The following is a 25,499-nucleotide window of genomic DNA, read 5'->3' as shown; positions in this document are numbered from 1 at the left end:
GGGGTATTGATTTTGAATATTCTTGAAATCAGAGCCTAGCAGGAGCCTGAATTTCTGAAACATGGATTTGGATTCCAGTCAGGTCACCGTTCTAGAAAAACACATTTTTTTCACTCTTCAAGGACAATTTTTTGACTTCCTTTGAAGTGCAGAAATTCCCAACAGAGCCTTTTAGTAATAAATATTGATTCATTTTCTCTCTGTCCTTTAGAGTAAATTGCAACAGTCCCTCCCTCAGCTGTCACTGCATTTTGTTATGCTGTTGTGAGTTTACATAGGTACCTCTGATTATCAGGAAATGACCACAGTCAGTAACTCTGTTAGACTCCTAAATAGGTTTTGAAGAAAGTGCCTTTTCCTTAGGAGAAGAGTATCAAAGGACTAAACACTTCTTATTTGTATTTGGTAGCAATTCAAGAACATTGTCAAATCTGGGCTATTCTAACCGCAGTACCATTTGACATTTAGAAGGTGAAACTGGGTGGCTCTGCATGTTACCTACCCATCCATTTGCTGGCATCTGACTTTCTGAAAGTTAAAATTTTCATACATTACTCTTTTTTTTCCCCTGGGTAATTCTTTTAAGTCTCATTTAATATAATTTATTAGATTATATAAGTATTGAAATAACAGTAGGGATTTTTTTTTCTGTGGGAAAATTTAGCTTTAATAATATAAGGTAACAATTGCTTGAAATTCTATCACATTTTAAGGATTATACTTAGCTTTCACTTGGGGAAGCCCATCCTCCTTTGACATAATTGTGGACAGGCTTATTTCCACAAATTCTAGTCACAAATAAAAACTTCAAAATTCACTATAAAATTAATATTCCACTTACCTACAGAATCGTAGAAACATTTAAGTTAGACAAGACCTTTAAGACTGCAGCTGTTAACCCAGTGCTGCCAAATACACCACTAAACCATATCCTTAAGCACCACATCTGCATGTCTTTTAAATACCTCCAGGGATGGTGACTCAACCACTTCCTTGGCAGCCTCTTCTAGAACCTTTGCAACCCTTTCAGTGAAAAAATCTTCCCCAATATTCAGTCTAAACCTCTCCTGGCACAACTTGAGGCCATTTCCCCCTGTCCTGTCACTTGCCTTGCCATTAGGAGCCTTCAGGTATCTGTAGAGTGCAATAAGGTCTTCCCCCAGCTTCCTTCAGGATAAACAGCCCCTGTTCCCTCAGCTGCTCCTCAAAAGGCGTATACTCTAGACACTTCACCAATCTTTGTTGCCTTTCTCTGGACATGCTCCAGCATCTAAATGTCTTTCTTGTATTGGGGGCCCCAAAACTGAACACAGTATTTGAGGTTCAGCATCACCAGTGCTGGGTACTGGGGCACAATCACTTCCTTACTTATGGTGGCCTCGGTATTTCTGGTGCAGACCACAATGCTGTTTGCCTTCTTGGCCACCCAGGCACACTCCTGACTCATATTCAGCTGGGTATCAATCAACAACTCCAGGTCCTTTTCCTGGACAGCTTTCCAGCCGCTCTTCCCCACGCCTATAGTGTTATGTGGGGTTGTTGTGACCCAAGTGAAGGACCTGGCATTTGGTCTTGTTGAACCTCATGTAGCTGGCCTCAGCCCATAAATCCAGCCTGTTCAAGCCCCTCTGCAGTGCCTTCCTACCCTCAAGCAAATCAAGACTCCCACCCAACTTAGTGCTGTCTGCAAACTTACTGAGGGGCCTACTATTCAAGTCTGAGGCAAAGAAGGCACTAATCTTTTTCCACTGTGTTTCCCTCTCAATCCAGTAAAGGATGGGTATTCTTCTTATCCCTCCTTTTGTTGCTAATGTATTTATAGAAGTATTTTTACTGTCTTTTATCGCAGTAGCTGGATTAAGTTGTAGTTAGGCTTTGACCATCCTAATTTTCTTCCTAAATAACCTCATGACATTCTTGAAGTCCCCTTGATCTTTCTGCCCCGTCTTCCAAAGGTCATAAACTCTCTCTCTCTCTTTTTTTTTTTTCTTCCCTGACTCTTCACATCTTTAACCTGGGCCTCAGACAGGCAGAAGACTTTCCTAAGAGGTGGGTTTGGTCTGCGTATTGGGCCTTCTTCTCCCCTCAGGAGAGAGTCCTATGGCAATAACCCATCTTTTTTTCTTTTTGGAGCCAGGGTATAGGCCAACAGAACCTTTGTGAGTCCTTCAAGCTAGATGAACCACTTTTCTTTTAATTATTTTGTTTTACTTGCATCTGAAACACTTTGCATTGAAGAATACTCTTGGCTAACTTTGAAAATACCTGCAATGATGTTCTTCTTTATGTTGACCATAATATCTCCCAACTCACTTTTTCAGTTTTTGTGCCTCATCTTTATAAGCATTTCTATATTTCTAAACATTTCTGCAGTGTCCTGCTGAGGCAGCAGAAACACACAGCTTCCTATGACCAAAGGCACACAAGGGACTCATGTAACAGTTCCTGTAACTAGTGATCTTACCTTCTTATCCTGAACAGTCTCCTATGGAAGGAGTGATGGGGAGTGGAACTGGATATAAAAATGGGGCTCTGTGTATAGCAAGATGTCTTCCTGCTCAAACTTTGTATACTCTTCTTCATCATGTAAGCATTATTGAAAAATTTGTAAGAATAATGAATACAGCTTGCAGGATTTCTAGCAATATTACATAATGGAGTTTTGCATAAACTTGTTGCTCTTATAAGAGATGAATTTGGGAGTGTTGGCTGGTTTCTTAATAATAAATTAAAAAATTGTGCTTCTATGGCTGTGTGACTGCAGAACACAAACTCTTGAGTGTTTATCATGCTAACATCAAAATCTGAGAACTTCTGTGGAAATAGCACTTCCTTGCACGTGTTCCGAATGACAGGAGGACTGGCAGACTGGTTGATTAGTTCATAAAGAGAAAAACTTTCCCCCAGATAAAGTAGAATGACTGTGTTAGTAATTCCTAGCATCCTGGAGACGTGCCTGTAGCCGGTTACATCATTTGCGGCTTCCTGGGTGCATTTGTAAGCACTCATCATAAAGGGTCTCATTCATTTTGGTACACAGAAGCTTGAATCAAAGCCTTCTTTGAAAAGATGATGCTGAAGCTGTGCTTTAAGAATAATAATGGTGAATCTTTGGTCCATTATATCTTACCGGAGTATTAATAGAGAAACACAACCACCTAAAGGGACAAAGTTGAAATCTAGGCATGGAAAGAAAAGTGGAAGAGTCTGTCCTTTCTTTTCTGTCTTTTTAAAGACAATATTTGTGATCAAAACCAACAATATATTTTTCTTCCAGAAAAAAAGATTTGCAGAGGCCTCAACTCTTTAGCTTAGGTTGCAAAAAACCCCAAATAATAATAATAAAAATGTAATACTAATTTTTATGTGAAAAGGACTGCTGTGTATGAGATTCAGTTTGGTAGAGGGATACAGGATTTAGATCCAGTTGTTTGCTATTGTAGATTATTCTTTTATTTTTCAACGCGGAAGAAAGCAAAATTTCACATTCATCAAAAACTTCTGTACCAGTAGCATTACAGGAGCCTGTTTCATAGCAATTTCATGGCTCTTGAGTTATGTCATTCCAATGACTTCATAGGCCATATTCATTCTTCATCCTGGGCACTGAGGAGACTGAAACCTCCGCACATAGAGACACCACAAGAATAAGGCATGATGAAACATAATGAGGGCAGACTGAGCTCATGGGCTTCAGACAGAGCTGCCTCCAGGTAGAAATTCTGTCCTAGACTTGTAATAAAATGACATCTTGCCCCAGAGCATTTCTGGATGAAATAATTCTGGTGAGCTGGTTACTGAGTTGTGTTCCCACTACAGCCTGTGGCTCACCACTGGTTCAAGAAACTAGAGAATTTGACTTTTATCAACACAATAAGTGTAAATAGTCTTTGAGGCTGCAAATCAACAGGTCCCTGAACAAGTGGCCTCAATCACATTCATGTTGCAGCAGAGGCAATTTTTTTGGCACATCTGTCTTCTCTCTGCACCATATTAGCTTTGTTTGTGCTATGATTTCAGCAGTTGCTCATTTTTTACATATTGCATCTGGAGTGACTCCAAGGAAACTGGAGTCTCATTGACATCTGCTGACATATTGAAAAGGCCTTTGACTTCCATCTCTCACTTTCCATTCTGAGGTCTTTATATTATTAAACAGTACCAGCATGAGGATCAACAACACTTTACAGGTTCCTGCAAAATCTGGAACTATAGGAACTGGTCATAGTTCACAGGTCGTTTCTACTCTATTACATGACAAGGTATATTCTTCTCCTATATATTGTGCAAATGTTGGTAGAAAAAGAGCTTGCAATTTGATTCTTTCAAGTGTTTGTGTTGGGAGAGCTCTTGTCGCATATGTTCACAGAGAGAGAACATAAAAGGGGCCTGAGGATAGACAAAAAATCTGTTTGACTATCTGACAAACAGTTACAGAAACATTTTGCATATTTACCCATCTTCTAAAAGAAACATATTGCTCTGCAACAAAAATGTGTTTACTGTAAAGTGACATAGACAGTAGCACTTGGAACATACTTGAAAGAACTGGATTTTGTAAGCAGCTCATTTGCATAGAAACACAGGAACATTTGAAGCCTAAGAGAGAGCATCAAGGGATAAAAGACATCCATTGGGACCAGTTTCCATTAACCTTAGGTTTGTATAGCTTTCTTTTTGTCTCAGGACTGAATATTTGTTTAACTGAATATTTGTTTCAGTTCATGGAATCATTCTGTGTCCTTAAAATAGTGAGTAACTGTATTGCTACCACGTTAGTCTAAAGTCCTCTTGAACTGATATTGATACATTTATATAACTTTGCTCTATCATTGACAACTTTATAGTTTTATCACTTCATGCAAAACAAATTCATTCTTTGAGAATGAAAGAGCTAGTGCTCTTTCTCAGTTACAGCCTGGGACCTGCTGATTGTTATACTTAGTTATCCCAATAGATTGTTGGCATTCTTATTCATTTTCTTCTCTCTTCTCTGCCAGGCTGTGCCTCAAAGAGGCTTCAAATTGAAGCCAAACTGATGCAGCACATTCAAATTTCAACCTTGTTACTGAAGAGAATGCCAAGAGTTTAAAAAGTGTCACGTCCTTGAGACTGAAGAATAGGATGCTGGAAAAGAAAATTTTAGAACTCAGCAAGATGATGACTTTTACCTCTGAGAGTTCTATGTGAAAATAAGCAGCTAAATGAAAGATGTCTTCAAGTACTAATGGTAATAGAATGGTAAATGTAGCTATTATGATGCATATATAAATTGAAAATAATTTCATTATGTAATTAAGCAACTAAAATCCTTCTTCTCAATCCAATAATTTAAACGGATACATGAGAAAAGAGGCTTTGGAAACCCAATCAACATAACAAGTTTCAGTTACTTTTAGTTAATGTGAGAGATTAAATATATTTTGCTAATGGAAGTGGAAAAGAGAGATTTTCATCTCTGGATAGCTATGTCAGATCATGCCGGGGTATAGAGATGGAAGTTGTTATCCTTTCTATGTAGCTCTGTAGCAGTTTCTCAGTTTCTCTGCTTTCATAATGTTTTTTGTTTGGTTGTGATGGTGATGGGGGGGTTATTTTTTTAGGTTTAGGTCTTTTGGTGGTTTTTTTTTTTAGAAAATGCAAGCTTTTTCTACTGGTTACAGTGCAAGTGTTTGATTGTACAGCTCATGGACTTGCAAATTTGAACTTAAAGGTAAAAATAGAAATCTCTCTTAGACATTTCTCTTCCAGGAAAGATCTAGAGTCTTCAGAGACATTTGCTGAGTCTTTTGCTCTATCTGTTCTATGCCTTAAAAAGTGAAAACCAGAGTTGGGGGCTAAACTGGATGTCAACCATCTATGCAAGTAAAACACTGAAATGGTACATGGTGAATGTCCACACAGGAGAAGATAAGAAACAGTGAGTTAACATTGCCACACGAAATTTTAACGTTGGCATGCATGTTATGGGCACAATATTCTGAAGATGCACAGAAATCAAATGGGTGCAAATTTTGCAGCATGCCCATCTATGGAGATCTGCTGGAAAAAATTAAAACTGCCATTTCTTAGCAGTAACAAGATATTAACAGTGACCCTATTTGGGGACAGGGACAATCAACTGGATTACATTTCATGTTTATTTAAAGTTGCATTTTCCTGTGAGTCAAGGTCATCTCTGCCTGTGGATGTGCTTTGTTAATCCCTAATATTCAGAAAGTAGTTTAAAATGATGACCAATGTATCTGATAATAATTGATCTATCTCTGACTAATATTACGGTGGCAGTTGAAATCATAAAATAAGAATATATGTTAATAATAATAATAAATATGAATAAGATAATATAAAATTAGGCCAGGGAAGAACAATTACCATCTTTGCTACTAGTAGCACCAGTGTCCCAAGGGGATTTCTTTTTCTGTATATCTTGTCCACACCAGCAATACTACATGAAATTGAGTTCTAGCTGAGAGACATTTCTTTCAGAGCAAATATTGAAACTTTACAGATGCTTGCTTGCAGCTGTACAGAAAAGACAAACAGCTTCCAGACAAGACAGCCCCACAGAGCTTTTTACTTGCTTAGTTTGAGCAAGACACAGGAATATCTACATAGATGGAAAATGAGAGTTAGGATGAGACATTAATAGAACCGACTGGGAAAAGGGGTTTTGATGTTGCCAGAAGCAAAGTCCCTTCAATTCTCTGTGCAGTGGGGGAGATGTGAGGGTGCACAATGCTCTTCTGAAACAGTCTATTGAGAACAAGAACTAAGATCTGTCAAAGTCTCATCTAGGCAGCATCAGAGTCTGCAATGAAGCAGTAGGGTTGTGCAAGAACATATAGAAGTAATGTCATGAAAGATAATGGGAGGGAAGACCTGCTCTGTCACAAAATGCTCTAGATACACATTACAATTTAAATTTTTCTTCTGTAGAGAGCCACACTTTTGTATCTCAGCAGGTGTTTTGGCCCTGGAGTAGCCTCGTTGAATTTTTCCCAGTGTGGATGGACAGCAGAATTACCTTAATGCAGTAAATCTGGTCCTCAGGTTTATTTAATTTCCATGGGCTGGACTCCATGTAAGGTCCTGGTGGGCATTCCTCCCTCCTGGAGGTACAGCTGCTGAGGCACAGGGCCAGCTTACACCCCATCCAGCTGAGGACTGCCCCTGCCAGGCTGCTGAGGTAGCCTGTGACTCCCTGGCATCCCAGAGCATTGTGGGGTCCCAATGGTAAACAACAGGGGCTGGCACCCTGGGCCCATCCACCACTCCAGCCAGGAGCAAGGCAGCCAGAAGAACCCAGGGGATTGCTCCAGCCATGGCCATTGGGCTCCTCTCTGGGGACAGGAAGGGATGTTGCCCTATGAGTGAGGTCAGGATCAGGCCTATGGAGGGAACCAGGGTTCAACCCATCCCCTGCCTCACCACCACTGGCTTGGGTGATGCTTGGTCAGTGCTACCTCTTGAAACTCATCCTCTCTTCCTCGTGGTAACAAAGCCTGAGTGGTTAAACGGGTCTCATCTCATCTAAGCCATGCTTAAAATTTATGTTGTGACTCAAAATCTGCTCTCTTCCCTTGTAACCATGGCTGCTTATTCCACTGTGGCTGCTGTGTCCAGCTCTGCCACTTGTCTCGGCATCTCTCCTTGTTCCTGTGAGGACATGTGAGGACATGAGGTACAAACTTCCTCCAAAGTACTCATTGAAAGGTGATTAACCAATTACAGCTGCTGCCTGCTTGCTTTTGTCTTTATCAACAATGCCATTCTTCAAAGCCACCTCAGCCCATGCCACAGCAGCCTTCTCTTTCCTTGCCATCACTAAGGAAAAAAGATTCACCACAAATCTTTCCTCTTTCTATTGGCTGCCCAGAGTGTGGGCTGACAAAGTTTTGACCTCTAAGCTGGTGTGGGAGTCTGATTGACAGACTCTAGCTCTGACACAGCAGGCCAAAAGCCTTTGAGGAATATGACTGCCTTGCTTATTTAGCCTGTGCAATTCCAGCCGGCTACTCAAACTAGTCTCTGGTAAGAGCTACATCATGGTCACTGCCTGAAAGAAACAATGTGGTCAAATGTTCCCTTGTGCTCCACTTTTCCATCCTCTTTTTTTCCTTTGAATTAGAAGACCAAGGGCAATTGGGCTAGTATGTGGAAAACACCAAAGAAAAGTAATTATTAAGACAGAAATATCTTTCTTTTTCTACCTGTGCAGAAAATCAAATGCATGGTGGAACAGCAAGTGGGAAAGGAGGGTTTTCCTTGGCTTCAGTTTATTGCAGTGAAATTCACTGCTGTGCCAGAAGTAATGTCACAGTAATGAGTAATGTCACAGAGGTCCCAGATAAATGCAAGATTTTGGGTGAATATCATGCCATATATACTGTGACGCAGATTCACTGTTCTCAGAAAGGTTGAAAATGAGCTCTTCTACATAAGAGTGTATTTTCCTCCCTTGCAAATATTGTACATTTTGACATGTTAAAAGTTGAAAAGAAGAAAAAAAGACTTGTGCATCAGGAATATATAACTACATTATATCATTTCTGCCAAAGAATATTCTATATGACAAGAACATGCTATATACCTCTCCACTGGCAAGAGAAGAAGACTTCCTCACTTGAGCTAGAAGTCATCTACTGGAAAGTTTTTCACTGAAGTTGCAGTCAAGCAAAGGTATTTTGGTTTCAGAGACAATGTAGTAAATGAAAGCAGGTTTTGAAGTTGTATCAGTTTCCTGCAGTGCTCCATAACTCTATGCAATATGCATGTAGGGGGTTTTGACTTCTCTTTATAATCATACTTGGAAGATGAGAATTTTTTGAAGATCCCTAGCCATTAATACCTCTGTGCGCAGGGATTTTCTGGGTTTATATGTGTCTAGTACAGGTCAGTGGAAGAAGTGCTGAGGCCTATTTCTCTCTTATGGATAATTTAAAAATTGTTCAATATGAAACAATGTCAAATTTTGAAGCCATTGAAAATATTTACTATCCATTGAACAAACTTACTTTTTTTTGCTGTTTTCCTGTGGTGCTGTTATTTAAACAGTAACTCAGAGGTCCAATGCAACAGACTTTGTCATGAACTTGTTTTAAATGCTCCTTCAAGTGTGTGTGTATGCAAGCAAGTGTTTTTATACTCACTTGAAAATATCAGACTGTTTAGTGTGTGAGCATCAGCAGAAAAATAACTCATTCTACAAATACTCACCGATGTGAGGAGCTGCAGTAATGTATTGAAAAAAGTTTTTTTCATATTGGAAATATATTTTGTCCCATAAAATTCAATCACCTGCAAAGGCAAGTGTTAATGCTTCGGTATTATGTAGATAACATAGACAGTGTTGCAGACTGCAGAAACCTGACATGTATTTGTATTTCTGTAGCTCTTCTTTTAGCACTTGATTATTTGTTCAGGGCCAGTGTGTTGCTGCTGCTTATCTATATATTGACATGACTGGTTCCATGCAAAGCATTTGCTTGTATCTAACTTTGTTTGCAAAGACTACTTCAAAATGATGTCAGTGGGGGTGGGGGTGTGAGAGGAAGAGAGAGAGCATATTTTTAATTAGTTTTGTGTAGGCAGGAGAGAGAGGACAGATGTACATTGTAAATGTATCATTTCTTTTACATTTTTCTTGTGATATCAAGCAGCAAATAGACCAATCGCAACAGTCTGGTACCTTTATTTGTGCTGTTTTTGGAAGACTTGGCACTGCTAAGCATTGTTATGATGCCTTACTGTTGCTCCTGCTTGACATTCCCTGTCCTTGACATCTCCCTTCCCTTGAATCGATGATGACTGCCATCTTAGCCCTCAGGCTTCTCCACGGCTGCTTTCAACCGAGCCAGCCTCATCCGCTATTTCTTGCTGCCCTACTTTTGCCCCTCACCACCCCCTCTTCTAAAGTCTATGGAATGGAAACTTTAATTCATCTTGCAAGCACGGCTGTTGCAGAGAGACTTTTTTTTTTTTGGTTTGTGCACCCAGCTGAATCTCTGGTGGAAAATTCCTTGCTCTGGTGCCCGGCTTTGGCAGAGCATCAAGGGGGATGGCTGCAACCAGCCTGACACAAAATGGCAGCTTGGGATGAGCACGGTCACTTGGCTGAGTAATACATTTAAATATAACAGCAAACAATTCATGGTAGCTCTGTCGTTTCTTGGTGGATATCATGAGGTAATCGCACCCGTGGGGAATTAGAAGCACTCGTTTATTCTTGATACTTGATCATACCCGAAGGACATGATTATCCCATGCCAGTAGTCATTTTTGTTGTTATATCTTATTGCTTAATTGCAGCATCATAAAAAAAAAAAAAAAAAAAAAAAAGGAAAATATAGGGAAAAATAAAAATAGAGATCAGGTGAGATATTACTGAAATCATCATCATAAGAGTGTTTGGTTTGAGTGTTTCTGAGCTTCTAGCTATGTTTATTAATTAACCCTTCTCAGAGAAAATCCACAGGGACATACTTTCAAGAGAGATTCTACCCCGCTTCTCACACAGATTTGTAGTATAGTCTCTCTCTTGGTATCTCATGCACTGCTTCAGGCTCTTGATGTCAAAATATACCAGCTGAGAATGTAGGATAAGAACAGCCGTAGGCTTTCCTCTTGTCCTCAAGACATTTCAAATCTATACTTTCTTGATTAGTATAATACCCTGTTTCATCATCAGCACAAATGTTTTTTACCTGCTCTCCAAATGGGCAACTTTTACAGCAGTGCAGGATAAGCCTTAACATAAAGAAAACAAAAAAGCATAGAAAATTCACCTGGAAGCCCAAAGCTCTAACCTATATTTACATTTTCCATTGTGAGAAACATTTAAACAATTCCTTAACATTTATATCTGCACATCTATTTGAAATAATTGAAATGGAAACATTAAAAGAAATTACATTTTGCTAATCCATTTACAATGGTATAAATTGCTTCTCATAGCCAACTGCCTGGCTGGCTGTTTTATTTAATAACTTTAATGCTGAGGTTTCCTGAGGCAAGAAGACAGTTATCCCACCAGCTGCAGAAGGTTTTACTGAAGTATCCCCTGGCTATTATCCAGGAACTGTGAAAGAGCTTGGCTAACAGGTTCACTTGCATTCCCCGTCTCTGACAAATATAGCTGATATATGTTTTACTGCAAACTAATTCAAAGTGAAATAGGAAAAGGAATAAACACTGCATCCTAGCAAAGCAGATTGTTTTATTAGTATGTGATTGTGGCAGGGTGACTAATAATTTATCATTATAGAACATGTTGCTATTATATTTTGAGAGCCTGGGCAATTATAACCTTACTCCTCAGCAGAATCACAGATACATCTCAGATTTAAGGGACTCTCAGAAACAGTGTCTAGAATGATGATTCACAAGCAGAGTAATTTGATAGTCATCATTATATACAACACAACTATAGATGTAGCATTTGTTGCCATAATCAGTAGCACCATGGAAGAGAATTCTTTCTCCCCTGTTGCCATAATGAGCTGAATTAGGTTGACTTTCTATTCAGGGTGTGTGTAAACATGATTTCCCTGCCTATGATCCCTTTGTGTGTGTGTGTGTATTGGCTTAAGTGAAGTCACAAACTGTAGGGAAGACCAGGATCCAACCTGTTTTCTCTACCGTGAACTCTGCCACACTCAATCTCTTTTGCTCATTGTACAAAGGACAGTGTAAGATTCAGGCCTGGGACCTCTCAGTTCAGCACACTGATAATTGCTTCTGCATGAGATATGTCAGAGAAGCCCTAGGTTTCTCCAGAGACTGAAAAGTTGCTGACTAATACAAATGAATTCACTTTTCAATAGCAAGACTGTACTGCTCTACGTGTTCAAATACTGCAAAATGTTACTTTTTTCTGAGACTTTAAAACAACATACTTCTTCTTATAATGGGGAAGACTGCAGAAAAACCTGTCAAGATTTTTTTAATAAGTCTCAGAAATAGAACACAAATTATCCAAGTGTATTAAAATATGTGGAATAAATATTTTTGATTAACAATAATTAAACATTATTGAAAACAGCAGAGACATTACCAGATATGTTTGTATTTTCAAATTGTATCGATTGTAGCTGTTAACCATCTATGAATTATATAGGATCATGACTACTTTACTACTTTTTTTCTTTCTACTATTTTTCTTCAAGAAATACATTTTTATTTTCAGGAAAGTTAACCTGAGGCAACTCAAAATTGTTCTCGAGCAGATAGTATAATTAAGGATTGATCTGCACAGTGGGGAGAAGCTGGATGAATCAGACGCTGACATTTCTCTTTTTTTCACTATTTTCTTATGACTGAAAAGTCTGGATTCCTCCCAACAAACATGAGACAGTAAACTACGTAGAAGATGTACAGTTACGAGTTTAGATATCCTTGATTATTAAGGACTGTCAAAGACGGACAGGTACTTCCATTTGGCAATTTATCCTGCATCTCATGACTGAGTTTAGCAGGAGCCTAGGGCAAGTATTCTCCTGCCTTAGACACCTTGAGTAGGTGCCAGCGGTTGAAGTGGGATGAAAGCAGGCTGAAAATTTTGGTTTAGTTCAGCAGAGGTGACATGGTCTCAATTCCCTTACTTGGAAACAGTGATAAATATTCACATAGCAAAACTGTAGCCAGAGAGGGAGGTCTTTGGCTTGTCTTTGTTGCCTTTGTTCCCTCCCTCCTTTAAACATCTTTTTGGATTAAGAATTGCTTATAAATATGTCAGGATCTGGGCTTGGGATCCCTACTGAAAGCATGAAACCTTTCATTTAAATGTCCCTAGTTTGATCCTAGCTTTAAATCAAATTTCATAAAGAAATACTTGCCTTGCGCAGTCAACGTTTTTCTGAAGCAAATTATGTGTATCTTGTGCCTTGTTCCTTCATGCTGCAGTAGAAAATAGTAACTGAGGACATTTATCTGCTTTGTCATGCATGATATTTGCTTTATTGAAAAATTATTTCCATAATAAATCAATTAAAATATATATTTAATGAGCCACAGGCATTGAGAAAAATATAGTAAGTCTTTCAAAATAGTACCCAATTCCAGTGGCTTAAAAGACACACCCTAAGGAATCAAAAATGGTTTGGTTGTGTCCCCTATTGATCTCTTTATTCTATGCAATAAAAAACCATCTATCAATTATCTATAATCATACTGTCATATACAACAATACAATGCAAAAGGCCATAAAATAATAACAGAGAATACCATAAATAACACTTATGCAGCTTATCTAACCCAAGACTGAGATGATCAACAGAGAGATACAGGTCATTATCTACAAATACTTATGAAATACATTTTGTTTACAGTGAAGAGGAAACAGGAAGATAAGTCTCAAAATAAACTGGAATTGTATCCAGAGGCATTCCGTAGATTGGCCTGACTCAAGACAATAAACATATTTTGCTAAGTGAAGCCTCAAACAATATCAATCAACTTGATACAGCTGGTGATGTTCTTGAGTAATATATCTAATTATTGAACTTCATGATTTTTGCCTTTTCATTAGTGAAAATAAATAAATATTTCTCTGTAATTTTTTTTTTTTGGTGCAGTGAGAATCGATCATATCAAAATATACTAAATCTGCCAAGAAAGAAGATTCATGAGGAGCAGCCTTTTCCCTGGGTGAAAGGACATTCTCTCTCATGGGTTCTTCACAGGAAATTGAAGGAGGAACTCATTTTATAACTCTGGAGATCAAAGAAATCAAAGTATCTTGGATTTCTATGAACAGAAGCCTAAAGGTTTGGTATTACCTGTTTGATTTGAGGAAACTTCACAGTTTTTTGAAACAGGTTTGGCACTCCTGATTTTCAGTTTTGAGCCCTTTGGCTTTAAACCAGGTCAAATGAATTTTAACTATCAATGCAGAGATTTCATTTAGGAGACTAAGATTACAATCTGAAAAACTGAGATAATGGTCAGCTGATAAAGCAGCTTATTCAGGCAACAGTTCCCTTCAGTGCATGACCAAGCCCTCACTTGTATCTTGATTACGCAGTTTCCTCCTGCTGGTTCATCTCTTCTGGCAATGCAGAGGTCTTTGCACTTTCCACTTACAGCTGGGTCTGCCACAATACCCAGGCTGCCAGCTAGACTCTCCTCCAGAATATGTTGCCTTAATGCCAAAAAGTTTTTCAACTTTTTTCCCTGCCTTATTTCATTTGTTCTGTTTGTTCAGTTTCTTGGTTAGTCCAAGGCTAAAACCCTTCTGACCCCTGAGACTTGAAAGAAAATCCCTTTTGTTGCAACTGTTTCATATTCTGGCAAAACCTATAACCGTGCTATTTCTCCATTTGCCGTATACATTAATACTTGTGCCACATCTAAATGTAAAACTTCCTTTTGGCTACATAGATACTCAACATTTCTCAAAATGAATGTGATTATGGCAAGATTGAGACCTACGAGGTGGATCCAAATCCCCAAGGAAGCACGTGTCCCATTGCAGATAAAATTTGTCCTTTCACCTATTAGTCTGTTGGTTCATGTAACATGTGAATTGAGAGGAAAAAATAATTTTTTGAAAATTAAAGCAGGGGACAAGCCTCAGTTCTGTGCAGGAAGGAGGTCAAAATGGAAAAACTGCAACAGAAAGGTAAGCAACTTACCCAAAAATACTGGCTGGTGGATCAGTCTTTGCTACTAACACTTTCTAGCTTATGAAGGTGTTAGTTCTTGAGAAAATAAAGAGCTATGGATTTGATAAGCACTACAAGTCCACATTTCTATGTCTTTTTGGCTCCATTACAGAACAAATACTTAGCAAATCTCTAAGCCTAGGAGTTCTTACATGCTAATTTTAGTATATTTTTATTTTACACATCTTTCATGTTTTTCACTGTAGTCCTGACCATCTAAACACTGTGAATAATTTTGTAGCTGTCTGTATGACTACTTCAAATGCTGGCTTCTATCTCCTTATTAAATCTTGGGAAGCAAGAGTTGAGGTGAGACCTGATACATCGCAAACGGAGATCTGAGACATTAAACCAGCAGCCAAGAGAAAATCTGATGTTAGTGCAGAAATTTAGCCAAAGAGAGTGGCCTGCAGTATAGGTATGGCAGTGCTTTTGACACTGAACAAATACACTTTCAGCCCATGGAGGGGGTAGCAAGAGCAATCTGAGGCACAGCTTTCTGTAATCCAAATATCAAAAGTCTTGTAGGAGAAAACACTTCTTGCTCTCTGATATAGAAGCTAGAGCCAGATCTCAGAAAACTCTCCCTGTCAGTCAGAAGTGTGTTTACTGAACTGGCATTTTTTTGGTGCAAAGGAAGGGTCCAGAGGTGATTTCTGGTGCTGGAAACTTTTCAGCTGCAAATTATCAGGAGTGGGCTGTGGTGTGCCTGGCTTGGTGTATGGCTTGCTCTCTGCATCTGCTTCAGGTCACCTTCCTGGACAGGACTTTTCATTCAGCCCAGGGACTTTGTCTTATAAAGTAGTACTTCCTGTAATGTAAAGACTAAAGAATGACATAGACTCTGCTGTAGTAATTCTGAGATTTCACAAAAAGGCCAAAAGAAAGTCTTTCTTTGTTTCATATGAATAAGCCATCTATCACAATAAGAATATTTTCAGTTGTTCTTATATAAAAAATGTATAAATGTTTTATATTAACTTTCCCATCTTTCATAATCAGAGAATATTTTTAGTTGTTATTTTGTAAAACAATTAACAGCTACTGAACTGATATATCCTATTCATATCCAGATTCTGCAACAGTTGTAGCCCTTTTAACTTGCCTGTAGATAAATAAATCAGCAACAGACATTGTAATATTCTCTGCCCTCTAATATGCCCTTTTTTAGTTAACTATGGTACAAACAAAGAGAAGTTATGAAGAACTAATTGGAAGGTCTGTAAATAATTTTGGACTTTTGGAAGGGTTTGTTGTGGAACAAGCACATTATGCAATTTGTTATCAGGGTTTGGATGTCAGATATCTTTATGTAAAAGTTTGAGACTCTACAGAAATCAAAGTAACTTAAAAGTGTTAATCAGTTCATAATTAGTGATCGTGAGAAGTGTTCTGATGGATTGGTTTCCTAGTTCATTGAAAACCAAGACATCTGTAGAAATAAATTAAATAGAATAAATTCAATTTCTGGATTAAAAATTAAGAATGTTCCTTTTCCAGCAGCATGAGTGTTTGTACGAAGTACATCTTACTGATTTTTCTAAAAGAGGACAATAGAATAAATTCATTTTTAAATATTGTTTATCATTCTAGTGTCTTATTTTTATTACACATGGATCAACCTCACCCAATATATTTTCTAATTTTACTAGTAGTAAATGTTAGATAGTTAGATAGATCTTATCTGGTTTTTTTTTCTCCATTTCTATTTTGGAATAGGAAAAAAAGAAGCTGAGGTTATGGCATTGACTAAGGAAAAAATATTTCTTCTCTTATAAAAGTTATTTCAGTTCACTTTTATCTAGCCCAAGCTGAGAAGGGGCAAAACCCAACTTATTCTGCAGTAACATCACATTTCCCTAAAAGCTACTTAGATATGGTGGTGTGGGAGTGCCAGCTTGGACCAAGGTCTTTTTTGGAATTGGTCTGTCATTAAGGGACAGAGCACAAGTATGCAGGGGAATTTCTTAAGTCACTGTTTGGAAGTCCCTTTGGGAAAATGTTGGGGTTTCTTACCCCATCTACAGAGAGAAAACTAATGTAGAAGTGGCTCTTACTACAACATGCTTTGGAGGAAGCATAATTTCACTGCACACCTCAGAAGGGAAATTCTTTGCCTTTTCAGGCCTTAAACATGCAACTTTAAAATCTATACTCAGTCATATCAGAACATGCAGCTGTGTCCAATCAGCAGGAGACATTATGATCATCTTAGCTAACATATTCTGACATAGTTAATAACCTCAATGAAGGCAGACCCAAGGTGACTTAGTTGCTGTGTATTGTTGCACACAATACATTAATCAGAAAAGCTCTGCTTGTGGAGCAGTTTGCAATGCATCATTATGCTGGACCCAGTAGCCTCAGTCTCCTGGGGAGGAGGAATGGTGTCTTTTGGGCTTGGTGAAAAATCTTGCTTGAATTTTGATAATGCAAATGCATTTTGATTTATTACAATGTGGAAAGCAATGAAGAGAATATCCCACCTTCTCTGGTGTGAGTGTCATAGAAGGAAGAACAGGCAAATCCCAGAGATGGAAGGAGAAAAAGACTGGGACAATTCTCTCAGTACTCCCTATGATATTGGGTGCTATGACGTGACTGAGAGTTTACCCATAGAACTAGGCAAGAGTCATGGGGAAAATATCAGAGCTTGTTGTTGCTAACCATTGTCCCAGTTTTGGTTTTTTTAAGGACTGACTTATTGTTGGAGTCAGCTGCCCTTTTAGCTCTGTGATCAGAAGTGAGATCCTGCCTTCATGCATCCATTGCTCAAAAAAAGGTGCTAGAAGAATTATTTTTTTTTGGGGGGGGGGGGTTGGGGGGGGGGGTGGTGGTAGTGGGGAGAGTGTTATGTGCAGGTGTATGAATTAAGATTTTCTTAAGAATGTGTATTTCCAAGAAATATTTCAAAATTTTTGATCATTAAACAGAGATATATGTAGAATGAGATGTTGCTGATTTAACCTGCTACCTAAAACTGTATTTTCAAGGTCAACTCTTCTTTCTTTTCCCTGAGCCTAAGAATTCTGGCTGTTTTTTAGAGCATTTCCTCAGCTATGTGAAAGAATGAGTTTGAAGTCGGTGAAGTCATCTCTAAGGAGAAAGGTGAAACCCTCTTAAATCAGATGAGGACAGGTAAGTGTAAAATTTACTGATTTTTCAAACACTTTAGCATAAAACATATTTCTTCTAATAGAAAGTCAGAGAGACACAGTGCAGACTCTTGTAGGTTAGAGTTTTCAGTCAGACTCAGATTTGCCCAAACTTTGTTGCCCTTGAAAGAAATGCAACTTTCCCCTGTATCTTCACTGGATCCCTAGTTTAATCCAGTGCTGAGCAAGCTAAAACTGTCTTTCCATGGTTCTGAAGGAAACTCATAAAAGTTGTATTTTCTACATATTGATATTCTTGGCCACAATATGAACATCACTGGCTTTGTTTATGGTCCTCCTCAGGACACTGCTGTAAAAATGTGGAGGGGTTCACACTGCCTTGACATTATCTGTCTGGAGAGCTTCTGTCTCCTGAGATGGAAGGCTGCAAGATTTCAAAAGCATTAAAAAAATATTAAGGCACAGTTTTAAGGCAACTCATGCAGCCTCTTCACCGTCCTGGAATCTCAAGAGAGCTTGTTTGTTAAAGCTTTGCAGCTGACCTTCAGGAATCTCTTGAGCATATAAATGGAGATATAATGTGCAAGAGCTTTTTTCCTTAGATGTTGTTTTGACATAGCTTGACCCTGAGTAGCTTTTTGACAATGTTTCAGGATTAACAAAACAACCAAGATGGTAAATACAATTATTTGGATGTTGCAAATATTGGAGTTGTCTTGGAAATGACAAATAAACTAACTGGAACATAAAGCATCCTACTTAAGAAAGTAATTTTCCATGACTCAAGGTAAAAGATGAGATGACAAAATCCTGTAATATATACTTAAGGTAAACTAAATTGGTGACTTACTTCTAACACATATTGTAAGTTCCATAAGAAATAATTTAGTAGAACTTACAGTGAAATTATGGAGACTTCAGCTCCTTAAGGACAGTTATTTCATACAATGTAGTGAAAGTTTGCTACCATTGTAAAATGTGATTTAAGGAAATTAAAACCATAAATGAATTCTCTTAAATAATAAGTATATCATTCAGGGTCATAGGACAGAAACAAATTATCCTTAATGGGGAACACAGCATCTCAAGATAGAGATGAAATCTATTTCTGTATTGGTTTACTAGCAGTATTACATATTGTTGATGTATTTCACACTGTATAGCAGCCAGATAAAAAGATGTCTTTTTTCAAGAAAAAAGGGACATCAACATTTCATTGTAATTCTATCAACAATATTTCATAATGGTATGGCTGTGAAATTATTTTAAAAATGTGCTATTTTACTCTCAGATATTTTTCTTTTATTTTTTTTTCCACAATTTATTTACCTTGTTTTGATCACCTGAGTACTGTTTAGTAAAGCTTGTTATCATTGGACTTTCCTAAGTACTGTGAAAATAATAAAAGTGCTATTATTCCAGAAATCAGACTGCATATAAATCAATTTTTTGATGTTAAAACTATGTTTAAAAATATTATCTCAATGGTAGATTGGTGAGCTTTCATACCAATTCTTTACAGTATATATATTTCTGTGGGTTTTTTTTAATATTACCATGTCAATGCTGCAACCCATTACCCAGAGTTTTTCACACATAATCTTTCTTCTCTTGGGTCTGAGTTTCCTCTGCACTACTGGAGGTTTATGCCAGAATGATTCCATTTACTTAGTTCCTCATGGAGTTGTCTGGATTTACAGAAGTTTAAAGTAAAACCAGTAGACTGATGAGGGAATTCTGGTAGAGATGTATCTTGACACAGTTGATGGGTGTAGACTGCTTGATCTGTGACAATCTTAGTTTGCCTGGCTGCTAAATTTCAGCATTTTTTTATTTTTAATCATAGAAAAATAACTTTTAAAAAGGGTGATCCTAAAATGAATTAACCTAATATTTGTCCTGAGCTTTTAAAAAATCTTTCCTCCTTTGCCATGTTTTCTTGCTGTTATGGAATGCACTTCTGGAACTTCTTTGATTTCCTTTCTATCTATTATGCATCATATATATCTCTATCATCTACCAACAGTCCTGGCAGGATTATGGAACAAATCATCCTCAGTGTAATCACACAGCACCTGCAGGATGGGCAGGGAATTAGACCCAGCCAACATGGGTTTAGGAAGGGCAGGTCATGCCTGACCAACCTGATCTCCTTTTCTGATTAGGTGACCCACCTGGTGGATGAGGGGAAGGCTGTGGATGTGGTCTACCTGAATTTCAGCAAAGCCTTTGACACCGTCTCCCACAGCATCCTCCTGAAAAAACTATCAGCCCACAGCTTGGACAGGAGCACCCTGTGCTGGGTTAGGAACTGGCTGGAGGGCCGGGCCCAGAGAGTGGTGGTGAACGGGGCTGCATCCAGTTGGTGGCCGGTCACTAGTGGTGTCCCCCAGGGATCAGTGTTGGGCCCAGTTCTGTTTAGTATCTTTATTGATGATTTAGATGAGGGGATTGAGTCCATCATCAGCAAATTTGCAGATGACACTAAGCTGGGGGGGAGTGTGGATCAGCTGGAAGGCAGGAGGGCTCTGCAGAGGGACCTGGACAGACTGGAGAGTTGGGCTGATTCCAACGGGATGAGGTTCAACACGGCCAAGTGCCAGGTCCTGCACTTTGGCCACAACAACCCCATGCAGCGCTACAGGCTGGGGACAGAGTGGCTGGAGAGCAGTCAGACAGAGAGGGACCTGGGAGTCTGGATTGACAGGAAGCTGAACATGAGCCAGCAGTGTGCCCAGGTGGCCAAGAAGGCCAATGGCATCCTGGCCTGTATCAGGAACAGCGTGGCCAGCAGGTCCAAGGAAGTGATTCTGCCCCTGTACTCAGCCCTGGTGAGGCCACACCTCGAGTACTGTGTCCAGTTCTGGGCCTCTCAGTTTAGAAAGGAGATTGAGGTCCTGGAGCAGGTCCAGAGGAGGGCAACCAGGCTGGTGAAGGGACTCGAGCACAGACCCTATGAGGATAGGATCCAGCACAAGTCCTGTGAGAAAGGGCTGAGGAATCTGGGGCTGTTCAGCCTAAAGAAGAGGCTGCTCAGGGGAGACCTCATCACTCTCTACAGCTACCTGAAAGGAGGGTGTAGCCAGGGGGGGGTTGGTCTCTTTTCCCAGGCAACTCTCAGCAAGACAAGAGGGCATGGACTTAAGTTGTGCCAGGGGAGGTTTAGGTTGGACATTAGAAAGAATTTCTTTACAGAGAGGGTGATCAGGCTATGGAATGGGCTGCCCAGGGAAGTAGTGGATTCTCCATCCCTGGAGATACTTAAGAAGAGACTGGATGTGGCACTCAGTGCCATGGTCTGGTAACTGCAGCGGTAGTGGATCAAGGGTTGGACTTGATGATCTCTGAGGTCCCTTCCAACCCAGTCGATTCTATGATTCTATGATTTTTTGCACATGCATAGTTTTTTGTGTGTGAGAGTGTGCATGCAGCATATCAAGGTATGGACAAGAAAAAATGTGGTTATCAGGCAACAGATAATGTAGTTTTCCTGTCTCTAAGAGAATGATTGTTTCCATGCCTAATGATAAAAATCTTCTGTAGTATATTCTTTTTATATATAATAATGTCCCTTGATTTCTTTTCCTTGTCATTCCTTGAAGAAGAATTTGACTCTCCCTTTCAATAAAACATAGCTTTACTTTTATTTTGTAAAGACACCTTTCTGATCCCGTATTGGTTCTTTCTTTTGTATGCTGTATTTCTTTCAGTAAAGTCGTATCCTTTTGATGAAAACACTTTTGAGAATTTTTTTATAAAATTGAAGAATAAAGAATAAAATGCTAAAAAAATTGAAAAGCAGTTACCAAACAGACTACTGCACTAAGCAATATTGGTTTTGCTGAAATTCATGTATCTTCTCCTTGCTGTCACTTTGTATATTTCTAATCCAAAAGATCTCTTTAACCCTGGTGGGAACTTTGCTAAAATAAGATAAATTTCAATTATTTTTCATGCTTATACTATGAAAATTGAGTTTTCAGATAGTGTAAAATCGGAACTGTAAATTACTAGGTAACTGTGAGCAAATTTCCAAATTCTCTGAGAGTTTTTGTGCTCATTGCTTAAACATTTTGCAAATATCTGCATCTGAATGTTTTGATTTTTTTTCTTAGATTAGCAATTAAATATTCTTTTCCTGATTTAAGATAATGTAATTAAAAAGTCTCAGTCCAATTTTTTTATTTCATGCAAGACTACTATTAAAAAAAAGGAACTGTAAAAAGAGGCTATTTTAGAAGGAGGCATTAACAGCAGAGCAGGTTTCTAGTGTAGTCTATATAGGTTCAATAAAGATGTTCAAGATAAGAAAACTTTTGGAAGTTTCAACTTTAAGATGTGTTAGAGGAGAGATTGTTGTTCTTTCTTGCGAAGCTATCTAAGTGAAAGAAAATAAGAATTTTTTTGGTTAGAACACACAAGTATATCCCAACTTTATAGCTGAAGAAATTCTAAGCTTTAATGCCACATCTGAACAGGGCTGGAGACTGACGCCAGACTTTCTCAATTGCATTTGTTTCTACTCTCTGTGTAGAATCCCTGTGACAGATCATGGTTTTGAAAATAGTATGTTGCCAATTTAGAGTCTTTCTAAATTTCACTAATCATGAATTATTTGTGCCACTGGTAGTTTCACTACAGCCTTCCATGAAGACCTTCCCACCTGCCTTTCACTTACACTTGTGGAGAGCTGACTGAAAAGAAAATATCCAACCTAACTCACCATTATTATAAGGAATGCAGTATAGATTGAACCAAGGCATTTGTAATAACCATGGTTTACCCTTCAGCAAGGGAAACATTTGTGTGACTTTCACTCTTTCCACAGGAGAGTAAGATTTGGGCTTTGTACCTTCTAAAAGGAGTGATTTTCCAAGTGCAGACAGTGATTATAACATAACTAACACCAAATCCCCCCTTGGATATGGGTTTTGGTCATTCACAAGTCAGTGAATGCTACAATCCCTCCTTTGTGTCTGACCTCACATTCAGCCACAGCTTCTAGTTAAATTTCAGTGTAATGCTCTTTATTCAGTCTTTGAAATAGAGGGTTTGTTTGGGCTCCTTGGAGGAACATAAAGCTACAAATGGAAGGGCAAACACATTTTGTCTTCTATTCACAGGCTCCTCATATGCACTACGGTCTCCGGAGGAAGTCTTAACAAATATTGAGAAGACAGGAAGCACCATGTTTGTCAATACCTGCTTTGATAGGTAGGATCAACCTTAATCTCACACCTTAATCCCACCTTCCATTTCACATCTGATGAAAAGTGGGTAGCTCATTTTATTGGAGCTGACTGAGAGTGGCTGCAAGATTAACTCCAAATACCAGTGTGGGTGGATGTTGAACATCTCCTTTGACAGAGAGATGTGTACTGATTTTTCTAGCTAAGGGTGAGCCTGAATAGGAACCATAATGTGTACGAGGAATCTTCTGGGATCTGCATGGCAGCTTAGCTCAGTTCTGAGAGCAATCTTTCTGCCTAGTTGACATATGCAAGTACTGATCAGTGTATGCTATGTTTTGGGCACTCAGAGAAAGTATGGCACTGTCACAGACCTCAGTTTGAGGGCCTGGTTCTTCAGCTGTATCTGAAAATACACTGTTTTTAGTTTTGGAGTTTTTTATAGTAGTCCTTGAACTTGACATCGGTAGTGGTCTTTGAATACACATTCCACTTATTATCTCTTTGTTAAGATTTTCACTTGTGTCTAGAAAAGACCTCAAAGCTACAAAGCATCCTTGTGAGCAAAACCATGTGACTTGAATCAGCTTTTCAGACTAGCTGTAAAAATGCCTCCTCTTGGCTGCTCTAACCCCACTGAAGCTAAGCCATGGTCTGATCCCTCTAGACTGAAGCAGCAGTACAAAAATTCTAATTCCTCTATCTTACCTACAAACATGTGAAATCTCATAACTCCTATCCTATAAAATTTTCTGTATGTGTGTAATCATACTCATCTAAGCTAAGCACAAAGATAAAGAGAAGAACTTAGGCATTAAGGGAGAAAAGACAGAGTTAAGGGCAGCCAAACAGTTCAGCAATTATTGGTGATTGTTTTAATGATTAAAAAAAAAAAAAAAAAGAAGAAGAAGAAGAAAAAGACACGAGAGGGGATATAAGGGATATAATGGGGATATAAGCACCGTTTTCCTTTTTTTGTTGTTTGCTAGAGTATATGTCCTTCCTTGTTCAGCTTTGCCTTCTGCCACACCATACTGCAAAAAAAAGTGAAAGTCAAAACATTCAGGTGTTTTGAAGACTTCGTGCTCGTGTGTTGATGAGTTGTGAGTGACTGCTTTTTTACTGAATAATTACCAGTAAATATTCCTGTCACAAATACTGCCTTGAATTTTCTGGAAAATAATTACTTGCACAAGTAGTCAGCTAACAGTTGTAGCTGCAAGAAAATGCATTTTGTTTCCACTCTAAGAGCACTACTATACTTCTACTGAACTGTTCTGAACACCACTAGCATATCTGTGTGCCTGAGAATAATATCCTCCATCCCTTCAAATTAATGTTGGCAATTTCTACAAGCATCTTATTAAACTGTGAGAAATCTGAGAGAAATGGTAGAGGAAGGAAAAATGTGAGAGAAGGGAAGTGTAAGGATATGTCCCCATTTTTCTTTCCATGACAATCTGCAGTAATTGTGCAGTTGTTCTTCAGAGTGTTATGAAAAGAAAAATGGCTTTCATCTATCAGCTTTGATCTTGGTGTACTCCACTGTTGGACTGATGATGTGACCAGGGTGGGATGGAAAGAGAACTTTATCTGGTAACTAGTAGAGAAATAGATAATTGTGCCAGTTCCTGAGGGAAAAAAAAAAACAAAAAACAAACCACCAACTCCTTTTTGGTGACCCCCATGACTTTATTTTTAGACTATTTCCTTCCTTTCTTGTACAAAAAATACTTTTAAACAGTATTACCAACATTAGTACCATGTAATATCTGCCTCTTACACAACACTTCAAGTATAGCTCTCCTAAAGTGTGTTGAATCAAGTTGAGGGTCTCAATATCTTGAGCAAAATGTAAGTAGAATATTGCTTTTGAGATAAGAATATTGTTGCAGGTCTTTTCCATACATGGATAATGATAAATCATTTTATACATATTACATGAAATTTAACTGTAAATTTTATTTGCAACTTCTCAGAAACCATAAAGACCTACGAGATTATATATTCCTCTTCCCTTCAGTACTAACATCTATACCTACACAAAATTTAGAAGTCATTGTTACAAAGAAACCTGTAAAATCAGTGCAGGTCCCTTTATGACAGCTGTTCTGCTTCCATCAGTCATTTACTGGTATTACCACAATTCTTTTCTCCACTCCATCCTTAAACAAAAAAATCATAGCTTCTCATCAAATGTTCACTTAAGTTGTAATCTAAGTAGCTGAGGAGAACTACAAGAGCTAGCACTACATCCTAGAGACCGGTTTCATATACCTTTTGAGGTAAAGGCTGATGTTTTTATGGTAAGAAAAAGGGAAAAATTCACTGGGAAAAAAATCACCTTCTTAAATGATCATCCAGAAATCTGAGCCTTCCTACCTATTCACCCAATGCACCCTACAGCTATAAGTTTGTTCTGCTTGCTTTATTGGCCTAACAATGACTTGCAAATAGACAGCAATACACAATTCAAATTAATAGTCTGAACTAGGGGGAGTAATTAACTGAAATACAGAAAAATTGATTTA

Source organism: Calypte anna, chromosome 1 (genome assembly GCF_003957555.1).
Source record: "Calypte anna isolate BGI_N300 chromosome 1, bCalAnn1_v1.p, whole genome shotgun sequence".
NCBI lineage: Eukaryota > Metazoa > Chordata > Aves > Apodiformes > Trochilidae > Calypte > Calypte anna.
Note: the sequence above shows the minus strand (reverse complement) of the source record.